This window comes from Gopherus evgoodei, chromosome 1 (genome assembly GCF_007399415.2).
Source record: "Gopherus evgoodei ecotype Sinaloan lineage chromosome 1, rGopEvg1_v1.p, whole genome shotgun sequence".
NCBI classification, from domain to species: Eukaryota; Metazoa; Chordata; order Testudines; family Testudinidae; genus Gopherus; species Gopherus evgoodei.
This window is the reverse complement of record NC_044322.1, coordinates 168803272-168815581: the sequence shown is the minus strand read 5'-3', so window position 1 is coordinate 168815581 and position 12310 is coordinate 168803272. Positions and strand designations below refer to the sequence as shown.

The following is a 12310-nucleotide window of genomic DNA, read 5'->3' as shown; positions in this document are numbered from 1 at the left end:
AAGCTCATTGTGACTACTCATGTGTAAAGTTGAGTACATCTTTCCAGGATCCAGGCCTTAGTTAACATTTCCTCCATACAGCCTTATACTGGAAGATTTTAATACATTACAGTTTATAGTTTTACATTAAATTTTTCTTTTAATGTTAGAATCAAATATACTTTTACAGGGATTTTTTGAATTATACTATTAATTGACAATTGCATCTTTCTGTATGCAATATACTAAAGTAACTGCATTAATCTATATCTTGGCAGTCTTAGGACTACATTTTTTGATACAACAGTCCATAAAGATACCTTTGCAGGTACTTCCCAAGACCATGAACACTTAAGCACATGCGTAATTTTTTCACGCAAGTAGTCCCACTGAACTCAGTAGGACTACTCATATACTTAAAGCAATGTGTGTGTATATATAGATAGATAGATATGAAAGGTGTGCAGGAGCAGGGCCTTTGAGTGAGTAGAAATGTAAGTAAACTTGTTTTATGCCTCCTGGAAAGCCAAATTTTACATAAGTTAGCTTTCTAGTTATCTAACGAGAATGAACAGTTATGGTGTTCTAACTGGAGGGGAGAATGGAGGCGTACCAGAAGTTTCCTCCTCAAGAAACTTATTCATATATGACATTCATGGATCTCACGTAAATCTAAAGGCAACTCATTTGCTATTCAGAAGCACCTTTGAGAGCCTGGGATAAAAACTATCCCTAACAGGAATAATTTAACAGTATTCGGCAAGGGAATGAACAGCACCAGAGACAGGAAAATCTTCCCAAATCTCAAGTCAATTTGAGTGCTGCTGCACTGGAATTTTGTGCCAGACTAAACAGACACTCCAGAGAAGCTAAGTATTTGTGTCTAGATTTTAACTTTTTTTCCCATTAACTCATAACTACAAGTTCATTCAAGGTTGTCACAATCCTGCAAATCAGATGAACGTGAACAGACCCCTATTGCCTTCACTGAACCCCATTAACATCAGCAGTGTGCCGCACAGGTGCAAGGGTCCACCTGCATGAATTGGGGTTATTATTTATATGTAGTCTGTATTGTTCTTTATAGCATATGAGTTTTTACATTATGTAAGTTACCTAAAGAATAATCTGTCAATAAGCAATGAAACAACAAGAAAGAATATCAAAGGAAGAAAAAAAATTGTGAATATTCCATGTTAGCTTTTTTTCGTGTGTGGCATTAGTAATCCAGTTTTTAACCTTTCAGCAGTCCAACAAAAAATTATGCTCTAGTTATATGCAGCATGCTGGAAAAACCTATTATCTATTTCTTTGATTCCCAAAAGGGATATAAGCAGCTCTTTTAAATTACTAGGTATTTTCTGTAAGATATTTCGATTTATATAGGTCACGGTTTTCTTCTATATAAATTAGCATTTTGGTAATGTTTTCAGCCTAGACCAATAATGGCACTGCTGTAGCTCTCATGTTGTAAATAAGAAAACAGAAAGCACATACCAATTACAAAACAGATTTATGCCATTGATATTTCTCAGCTGTATTCAGTGGGGGTTTGGGCGAAAAGATTATGGGTTACTGTTTGGGTGTTCTGATTCAGAGTGAATGGCAAGCCATTGTAGTGATTAGTGTGCTCAAAATCTTCCATCAAGTCTATTTCTTTATTCTGTGGGTGTACTGAAGTGGAATTCATTATTATATCTGGAAATAGAGATGTATTTTAAGAAATGTACTAGACATATCAGAAAATTCAATTCTGCTGGCCCTTCACTGAAGTTCACAGAAAGTTAAAGTTAGTACAGTTGCTACTATGAGTGTATTGCTAAAAAATTAAAGTTGGGCCAAGAAGGCATGTTAGGGCAGGCTTTCTAGTTCTCATTTGAAGACAATTCATACTTGACTTTGGGCCTAGGTTCAAGAGTGCCAAAATATCATCAAAACTTCTCTCAAGCTTTTAGCCACAACAAGCAAAAACTCTGCAAGATCTTGCCAGGGCCGCCCAGAGGATTAAGGGAGCCTGGGGTCTTTGGCGGTGGGGGGCCCCCGATTCGGTGGTAATTCCGCTCTGGGACCCGCTGTCGAAGTGCCCCAAAAACTGGTAGCGGGCCCCCCCGCCGCCGAATTACAGCAGAAGCGGGACCCGCCGCTGAAGTGCTGAGTCTTCGGCGGTAATTCGGCGTCGGAAGCAGCTCTGGGGGGCCCAGGGCCCGTGAGAGTTTTCCGGGGCCCCCGGAGTGAGTGAAGGACCCCACTCCAGGGACCCTGAAAAACTCTCATGGGGGCCCTTGCAGGGCCCAGGGCAAATTGCCCCACTTGCCCCCCTCTCTAGGCGGCCCTAGATCTTGCAAGATTTTCACCATCCTGAGCTACATCTGAACCAAATTCAGAAAACATGACCCTGTTGGTTTGTCTCCAACTTGTAGAAACCAGTATAGAGCTGAGTGACCTTTGAATTAAAATATTCAAAAATAGTAGAGGAGGTTCATATGGGAGGTTCCCATGGAGGCCTATCTCCACTGTGCTGAAAAATCTAAGATCTTGATCTTGACAAGGTCTGGTTTTAATGGGTTAAGATAGATGATAATGAAATGCATTTGTGGAAGTGTTTGGTTTCTAAGAAATTAAATCTGTGCGGAGCCTCTCATTTCTACAGCTTAGTCCATCAAGTTTTATTACTCTCTGAGTCCTTTACTAATATCTAGCAAAACTCTTAAATCCCCTAGAATATCCATTTAAAAAAAAGGGAAATGTGCACAATATCATGAGTTTGGCTTGGGCAGCCTGTGTTTGTCCACTACAATTAATTATCCATTATAAGCAGTGTGAAATACAGCCCACAATTATTTCTCACCCTAAGCCAACGAACAGCATGCCTTTTATAGCTATCAGGACTTCTTTTCCTGTTACTACTCAGACACCTCTTTAATCTACTTCCTGCAGTGTAAACACTTCTACCCAATACAGACAGCAATCTTTCACTTACATCTTAATGAACAGTCACCCAATGCATGTTCTGCATTGTTCTTTCACATAAAAGTCTTAGGCCGTCAAACACAATGTCTGCTTTAATAGGGGTATCCGCTGGTAGTTATACTTTGCCACTGAAATCAGTAATGTTGAATGTTCTTACAATATCTATTTAAATACATTGCAGTTACTGTTCCCTTACTGTTGGTTCATTACATTGTTTTATTCATATCTTGTAAATCTTTATTTAGCTATTCATGGAGCTCTGTAAGGACAATGTATTAAGTTCTCTTTTGCTGTAACTGTAGACAGTCTAGGTATATACCACTTGTTAATGAAGACAGCAAATGGTTTCACATTTTATGAAGGAATTAGAAAGAGAAATCCAGAAAGCAACAAAGGGGCAGCAAGGAGGCTAAGCACATGAGTAATCTCACTGAGATCAACAGGACTGCACTAACGCTTAAAAGTTGGACATGTGCTTAAGTACCTTGCCAAACCAGGGTAACAATGACCACAAAAATGGCTGTCCTTTTTAGGGCTGTTTGTAAGAGATTTCGCTCTGTTGTTTGTTCTATCCGATGCATAAGAAGAGTTTGGTTTTAAAAAAAAAAATAAATTAAAGGGAAACTGTCAGGGTCCAGGTCCAGCACAGAATTCTCATACTTACAGTAGAATCTCAAAGATAGGGGGCTTACGGCTGCAGTCATGGGGGGGAGGGTCAGGGCTCCAGGCAGGGGGTGGAAGTCAGGACTTCATACCCTTGGGAGCACTGGGGGTCAGGGCTTCGGCCCCGCAGGAGGTTGCTGGGGGCTCACGGCTTTAGCTATGCAGGGAGCGCTGGTTTCAGTCCCAGCACTCCCACCATAGCGAAAGCCCCAAGCCCTGGCGCACACCCCATCGTGGCTGAAACCAGGGTTGGAGCTGTGGGCAACCCTGAGCCCTAGAGCCCTGGTGCTCACAAGGGTCAGAAGCCCTGACCCTGCCCAGAGCCCCAACCCTCCCCTCTTCCCTCCACACCCGTGGCAGAAGTCTGTAATGTTCAGAGTTATGGACAATCTCCATTCCTGAGGTGTCGGTAACTCTGAGGTTCTACTGTAATGCTAACTAATAAGAATGGAACCAGAAGGGGGAGTGATAAGACAATATGCACACTCAGATTATATGTATATCCATAATAAAGCTGTTGAGATTTTACAGAAAAAAATTGGTAATTTTCAAGTAGGTCCCTGAGCTTTACAGTCTAAAAACTGAAGTGTTAACAATGCTGCTTTCTAACTGGTTAAAAAGCAGTACAATTGGATACAGAAAGGGTTTCGGAAGGCCAAGGAACAAAAATTCTAAACACAGCTGGCAGAAACAGACCAAATCACTAGAACTTCCCCTGAAATTTTATGTTCACAATGTTTAACATAATAAGGGTTGCAACAGCAACAGTGATCTGTTCCTCCAGCTCGCCGTTTCTTTACCTGGTCACTGCCTAATGGGCAATATCTTCAAATTATCATCCAGTAAGTCCTAGTGAAACTTTAAGACCATGTAAAGAACCAGTAATGATATTTTAAACATGCTACATGAAACCCCAAATTAGAAGTCTGCCTCACAAAAATAACCCAGACAAAACTAAGGTCACTGTTACTCTTAACTTGCTCTGAAATCCAAATTTACTTCGTCTGGGGGAACTGGCAAGAGAGGAAGACAGAAAAAAAAAAAAAAGGACAAATCTTTCACTGTGATTCTGTTTTTCCTGCTCGCAGAGTGACAAATCACAGACTGCTCAGGAACACTTAACTGTTTCATAACTGGAAAATGAATGTATTCATTCAAAATAGTGATATACCTGTTTTACCCCCTACATCACATGAAGTGATTTGTAAGGCTCTTGGTTGTACCTGTATTTTGCATAGTGTGTCCTATGTCTTCCGATGCTGTAATCTCATACAAAACAAGAATATTTAGAGCCTTGCCTCCAAACTCTAGTACAGGAAGAAGGGAGCTCACATATCTCCACATGGAGGCTATATGGTTTCACTATGCAGAAGAGAAGTAGGGAATGCCTTAAGAAATTATGGCTAAAAAATAACCTTTAGGGCATCTTACTAACCTAGTGGTAATGATCTATGCAAGGGAGTTCTCCAGGTGAAGGAGAAGCACCTACAGCATCTGTGGGGTAAGTGACTGTCTGCAGTGTTTGGGTTTGTGTGTGTGTTTGGGGGTTACTTGCTGTGTGCTGAGCTTGTGTTTGTCAGTCTGTTTGGTTTGTTCGTTTGAAGGACCGTGTGCTGTAGCTGGCAGTTGGAGGTGGAGCTACTAGGAAGGTTTGAAAGCTAGAAGCCTCTGGTAATTGGCTGAACCTTAACCAGTGGGCGGGGCATTCACTCAGGCCAGGGCTTTATAAAGCTGCGCACAAGCGACCAGGGAGCTTAGCGAACAGGAGCTGCTAACAGGGAGTTTTGCAAGGGAGTTCTCCAGGTGAAGGAGAAGCACCTACAGCATCTGTGGGGTAAGTGACTGTCTGCAGCGTTTGGGTTTGTGTGTGTGTTTGGGGGTTACTTGCTGTGTGCTGAGCTTGTGTTTGTCAGTCTGTTTGGTTTGTTCGTTTGAAGGACCGTGTGCTGTAGCTGGCAGTTGGAGGTGGAGCTACTAGGAAGGTTTGAAAGCTAGAAGCCTCTGGTAATTGGCTGAACCTTAACCAGTGGGCGGGGCATTCACTCAGGCCAGGGCTTTATAAAGCTGCGCACAAGCGTCCAGGGAGCTTAGTGAACAGGAGCTGCTAACAGGGAGTTTTGCAAGGGAGTTCTCCAGGTGAAGGAGGAGCACAGACAGCATCTGTGGGGTAAGTGACTGTCTGCAGCGTTTGGGTTTGTGTGTGTGTTTGGGGGTTACTTGCTGTGTGCTGAGCTTGTGTTTGTCAGTCTGTTTGGTTTGTTTGTTTGAAGGACCGTGTGCTGTAGCTGGCAGTTGGAGGTGGAGCTACTAGGAAGGTTTGAAAGCTAGAAGCCTCTGGTAATTGGCTGAACCTTAACCAGTGGGCGGGGCATTCACTCAGGCCAGGGCTTTATAAAGCTGCGCACAAGCGACCAGGGAGCTTAGTGAACAGGAGCTGCTAACAGGGAGTTTTGCAAGGGAGTTCTCCAGGTGAAGGAGAAGCACCTACAGCATCTGTGGGGTAAGTGACTGTCTGCAGTGTTTGGGTTTGTGTGTGTGTTTGGGGGTTACTTGCTGTGTGCTGAGCTTGTGTTTGTCAGTCTGTTTGGTTTGTTCGTTTGAAGGACCGTGTGCTGTAGCTGGCAGTTGGAGGTGGAGCTACTAGGAAGGTTTGAAAGCTAGAAGCCTCTGGTAATTGGCTGAACCTTAACCAGTGGGCGGGGCATTCACTCAGGCCAGGGCTTTATAAAGCTGCGCACAAGCGACCAGGGAGCTTAGCGAACAGGAGCTGCTAACAGGGAGTTTTGCAAGGGAGTTCTCCAGGTGAAGGAGAAGCACCTACAGCATCTGTGGGGTAAGTGACTGTCTGCAGTGTTTGGGTTTGTGTGTGTGTTTGGGGGTTACTTGCTGTGTGCTGAGCTTGTGTTTGTCAGTCTGTTTGGTTTGTTCGTTTGAAGGACCGTGTGCTGTAGCTGGCAGTTGGAGGTGGAGCTACTAGGAAGGTTTGAAAGCTAGAAGCCTCTGGTAATTGGCTGAACCTTAACCAGTGGGCGGGGCATTCACTCAGGCCAGGGCTTTATAAAGCTGCGCACAAGCGACCAGGGAGCTTAGCGAACAGGAGCTGCTAACAGGGAGTTTTGCAAGGGAGTTCTCCAGGTGAAGGAGAAGCACCTACAGCATCTGTGGGGTAAGTGACTGTCTGCAGTGTTTGGGTTTGTGTGTGTGTTTGGGGGTTACTTGCTGTGTGCTGAGCTTGTGTTTGTCAGTCTGTTTGGTTTGTTTGTTTGAAGGACCGTGTGCTGTAGCTGGCAGTTGGAGGTGGAGCTACTAGGAAGGTTTGAAAGCTAGAAGCCTCTGGTAATTGGCTGAACCTTAACCAGTGGGCGGGGCATTCACTCAGGCCAGGGCTTTATAAAGCTGCGCACAAGCGACCAGGGAGCTTAGCGAACAGGAGCTGCTAACAGGGAGTTTTGCAAGGGAGTTCTCCAGGTGAAGGAGAAGCACCTACAGCATCTGTGGGGTAAGTGACTGTCTGCAGTGTTTGGGTTTGTGTGTGTGTTTGGGGGTTACTTGCTGTGTGCTGAGCTTGTGTTTGTCAGTCTGTTTGGTTTGTTCGTTTGAAGGACCGTGTGCTGTAGCTGGCAGTTGGAGGTGGAGCTACTAGGAAGGTTTGAAAGCTAGAAGCCTCTGGTAATTGGCTGAACCTTAACCAGTGGGCGGGGCATTCACTCAGGCCAGGGCTTTATAAAGCTGCGCACAAGCGACCAGGGAGCTTAGCGAACAGGAGCTGCTAACAGGGAGTTTTGCAAGGGAGTTCTCCAGGTGAAGGAGAAGCACCTACAGCATCTGTGGGGTAAGTGACTGTCTGCAGTGTTTGGGTTTGTGTGTGTGTTTGGGGGTTACTTGCTGTGTGCTGAGCTTGTGTTTGTCAGTCTGTTTGGTTTGTTCGTTTGAAGGACCGTGTGCTGTAGCTGGCAGTTGGAGGTGGAGCTACTAGGAAGGTTTGAAAGCTAGAAGCCTCTGGTAATTGGCTGAACCTTAACCAGTGGGCGGGGCATTCACTCAGGCCAGGGCTTTATAAAGCTGCGCACAAGCGACCAGGGAGCTTAGTGAACAGGAGCTGCTAACAGGGAGTTTTGCAAGGGAGTTTGGAAGGGGAGTAGGAAGGGAGGGGGTGTCCCTTGTCGGTCTCATCTGTGACCCATTGGTCCCCTGAACCCATAACCTGACCACATTGAAAACCTTTCTGTTTACAGCAGAGAGGACTTTGAGAGAGTTTGACAGAGGGAGGCTTACAATGGTGAGGAGGACCCGCAACACCTGTGCTAGCACTACTTCTGTCTCCTCCACCTGTGCCTGTAGCCAGACAGAGCACCAAAGCATGGATGCTTTTACCCAGATTCTGGTGTGGGCTTGCAAAGACTGTAATTTGCAATTTCCACTTACTGATATCCAGGCTGGGGGTGGCATCCAATGTGAAAGGTGCCTGCTGGTGGAATCTCTCAGGCAGCAGGTGGGAGAGCTACAGGAGGAGGTGGCCAGGCTGAGGAACATCCATGCCCATGAGCAATTCCTGGACAGTATCCATGTGGAGACAGCTGATGGTGCTGTCCCTGTTGACAGGACTACTGACACTCCAGTGGAGGAGATGCTTCACACTCCAGTGGAGGAGGAGGCTCAGGGCGGACACAGCCAGCTGGTTACTTCTAGCAGCAGGCAGTGCTCCACCGCTGCTGCGAACCCTCCTGTTGTGGTAAAAGAGAACCATTATGCTCTTCTTGATACAGGAGAGAAGAAATCACCCCCAGTAGTTAAGGGGGTGAAGCCTCGTACCCCTAAGGCTGGGAGGACTGCTGCCACCACTGCTAAGAAACGTAGGGTAGTGGTGGTTGGAGTCTTTCTGCTGAGGGGGACGGAGACACCAATCTGTCGCCCTGACCGTTCATCCCGGGAGGTATGCTGTCTGCCAGGGGCCCGTATCCGAGATGTTACAGAGGCTTTGTCGAGGATTATCCGGCCTTCTGACTACTATCCCATGCTACTCATCCATGTAGGCACAAATGATACTGCGAGGTGTGATGCTGAGCAGATCAAGAGTGACTACAGGGCTCTGGGAGTACGGGTTAAGGAGTTTGGAGCGCAGGTGGTATTCTCTTCGATTCTTCCTGTTGAAGGTAGGGGTCCGGGCAGAAACAGATGCATTGTGGAGGTGAATGCCTGGCTGCGAAGATGGTGTCGCCAGGAGGGCTTTGGCTTCCTCGACCACGGGATGCTATTTGAGGAAGGACTGCTAGGAACAGATGGCGTTCACCTTTCGAAGCGGGGAAAGGCCTTATTTGCGCACAGACTGGCTAACCTAGTAAGGAGGGCTTTAAACTAGGTTCGACGGGGACAGGTGAGCAAAGCCCACAGGTAAGTGGGGAACAAGACCTGGGAGATGGGTTGGAAACAGGAGGGAGCACGGGCTATAATGGCAGAGAGGAAGACCTGGGAGATGGGTTGGAAACAGGAGGGAGCACGGGCTATAATGGCAGAGAGGAAGGAGGGTCAGGGCAAAGCTGGGAGGCGAGATCAAACCAGTATCTTAGATGCCTTTATACAAATGCAAGAAGTATGGGTAATAAGCAGGAAGAACTGGAAGTGCTAATAAATAAATACAACTATGACTTTATTGGCATTACTGAAACTTGGTGGGATAATACACACGACTGGAATGTTGGTGTGGATGGGTATAGTTTGCTCAGGAAGGATAGACAGGGGAAAAAGGAGGAGGTGTTGCCTTATATATTAAAAATGTACACACTTGGTCTGAGGTGGAGATGGACATAGGAGACAGAAGGGTGGAGAGTCTCTGGGTTAGGCTAAAAGGGGTAAAAAACACAGGTGATGTCGTGCTGGGAGTCTACTACAGGCCACCTAATCAGGCGGAAGAGGTGGATGAGGCTTTTTTCAAACAATTAACAAAATCATCCAAAGCCCAAGATTTGGTGGTGATGGGGGACTTCAACTACCCAGATATATGTTGGGAAAATAACACCGCGGGGCACAGACTATCCAATAAGTTCCTGGACTGCATTGCAGACAACTTTTTATTTCAGAAAGTTGAAAAAGCTACTAGGGGGGAAGCTGTTCTAGACTTGATCTTAACTAATAGGGAGGAACTTGTTGAGAATTTAAAAGTAGAAGGAAGCTTGGGTGAAAGTGATCATGAACTCATAGAATTTGCAATTCTAAGGAAAGGTAGAAGGGAGTACAGCAGAATAGAGACCATGGATTTCAGGAAGGCGGATTTTGGTAAGCTCAGAGAGCTGATAGGCAAGGTCCCATGGGAATTAAGACTGAGGGGAAAAACAACTGAGGAAAGTTGGCAGTTTTTCAAAGGGACGCTATTAAGGGCCCAAAAGCAAGTTATTCCGATGGTTAGGAAAGATAGAAAATGTGGCAAAAGACCACCTTGGCTTACCCTTGAGATCTTGCGGGACCTACAAAATAAAAAGGCGTCATATAAAAAATGGAAACTAGGTCAGATCACGAAGGATGAATATAGGCAAATAACCCAGGAATGCAGAGGCAAGATTAGACAAGCAAAGGCACAAAATGAGCTCAAACTAGCTATGGGAATAAAGGGAAACAAGAAGACTTTTAATCAATACATTAGAAGCAAGAGGAAGACTAAGGACAGGGTAGGCCCACTGCTCAATGAGGAGGGGGGAACAGTAACGGGAGACTTGGAAATGGCAGAGATGCTTAATGACTTCTTTGTTTCGGTCTTCACTGAGAAGTCTGAAGGAATGTCTAGTATAGTGAATGCTTACGAGAAGAGGGTAGGTTTAGAAGAGAAAATAACGAAAGAGCAAGTAAAAAATCACTTAGAAAAGTTAGATGCCTGCAAGTCACCAGGGCCTGATGAAATGCATCCTAGAATACTCAAGGAGTTAATAGAAGAGGTATCTGAGCCTCTAGCTATTATCTTTGGGAAATCATGGGAGACGGGGGAGATTCCAGAAGACTGGAAGGGGGCAAATATAGTGCCCATCTATAAAAAGGGAAATAAAAACAACCCAGGAAATTACAGACCTGTTAGTTTAACTTCTGTGCCAGGGAAGATAATGGAGCAGGTAATCAAAGGCATCATCTGCAAACACTTGGAAGGTGGTAAGGTAATAGGGAATAGCCAGCATGGATTTGTAAAGAACAAATCGTGTCAAACCAATCTGATAGCGTTCTTTGATAGGATAACGAGCCTTGTGGATAAGGGAGAAGCAGTGGATGTGATATACCTAGACTTTAGTAAGGCATTTGATACGGTCTCGCATGATATTCTTATAGATAAGCTAGGAAAGTACAACTTAGATGGGGCTACTATAAGGTGGGTGCATAACTGGCTGGATAACCGTACTCAGAGTAGTTGTTAATGGCTCCCAATCCTGCTGGAAAGGTATAACAAGTGGGGTTCCGCAGGGGTCTGTTTTGGGGCCGGTTCTGTTCAATATCTTCATCAACGATTTAGATGTTGGCATAGAAAGTACGCTTATTAAGTTTGCGGATGATACCAAACTGGGAGGGATTGCAACTGCTTTGGAGGACAGGGTCAAAATTCAAAATGATCTGGACAAGTTGGAGAAATGGTCTGAGGTAAACAGGATGAAGTTCAATAAAGATAAATGCAAAGTGCTCCACTTAGGAAGGAACAATCAGTTTCACACATACAGAATGGGAAGAGACTGTCTAGGAAGAAGTATGGCAGAAAGAGATCTAGGGGTCATAGTGGACCACAAGCTTAATATGAGTCAACAGTGTGATACTGTTGCAAAAAAAGCAAACGTGATTCTGGGATGCATAAACAGGTGTGTTGTAAACAAGACACGAAGTCATTCTTCCGCTTTACTCTGCGCTGGTTAGGCCTCAACTGGAGTATTGTGTCCAGTTCTGGGCACCGCATTTCAAGAAAGATGTGGAGAAATTGGAGAGGGTCCAGAGAAGAGCAACAAGAATGATTAAAGGTCTTGAGAACATGACCTATGAAGGAAGGCTGAAGGAATTGGGTTTATTTAGTTTGGAAAAGAGAAGACTGAGAGGGGACCTGATAGCAGTTTTCAGGTATCTAAAAGGGTGTCATCAGGAGGAGGGAGAAAACTTGTTCACGTTAGCCTCTAATGATAGAACAAGAAACAATGGGCTTAAACTGCAGCAAGGGAGATTTAGGTTGGACATTAGGAAAAAGTTCCTAACTGTCAGGGTAGTTAAACACTGGAATAGATTGCCTAGGGAAGTTGTGGAATCTCCATCGCTGGAGATATTTAAGAGTAGGTTAGATAAATGTCTATCAGGGATGGTCTAGACAGTATTTGGTCCTGCCATGAGGGCAGGGGACTGGACTCTATGACCTCTCGAGGTCCCTTCCAGTCCTAGAGTCTGAGTCTATGCTGAGTTTTGGGAAACCTACCTCTGGATTTCTAGTCCCCGTTCTCTTATTCCCTGGACTGAATGAAGCTGTGTGTTGCAGAGGCAAGACACTATTCTTGGGGAAGGGAAACGGCCTTGAGTGGTCATTTTAGCTAATTACAGGGAAAATGTTGAGGGTCTCCAGAGGAGTCCTAGCATGTAAGTGCTTTTCAAACAAAATTATAATGGCTGTGCTGGGAGGAAGAGAAGATTAAAGCCTGGGAGAAAATTAAAAGGTGAGAGGAGGAAATCTTTGTGGTCTTGTAACAGGCAC

The 12310-nt window shown here is 45.1% G+C and overlaps 1 protein-coding gene across 1 annotated transcript in view; it reads right to left on the bottom strand.

Annotated features, from left to right (window-relative positions):
• TIAM1 (T cell lymphoma invasion and metastasis 1) overlaps nt 1-12310 on the bottom strand; it is a 290505-nt gene that overhangs the window by 41341 nt on the left and 236854 nt on the right. The window lies entirely within an intron of this gene.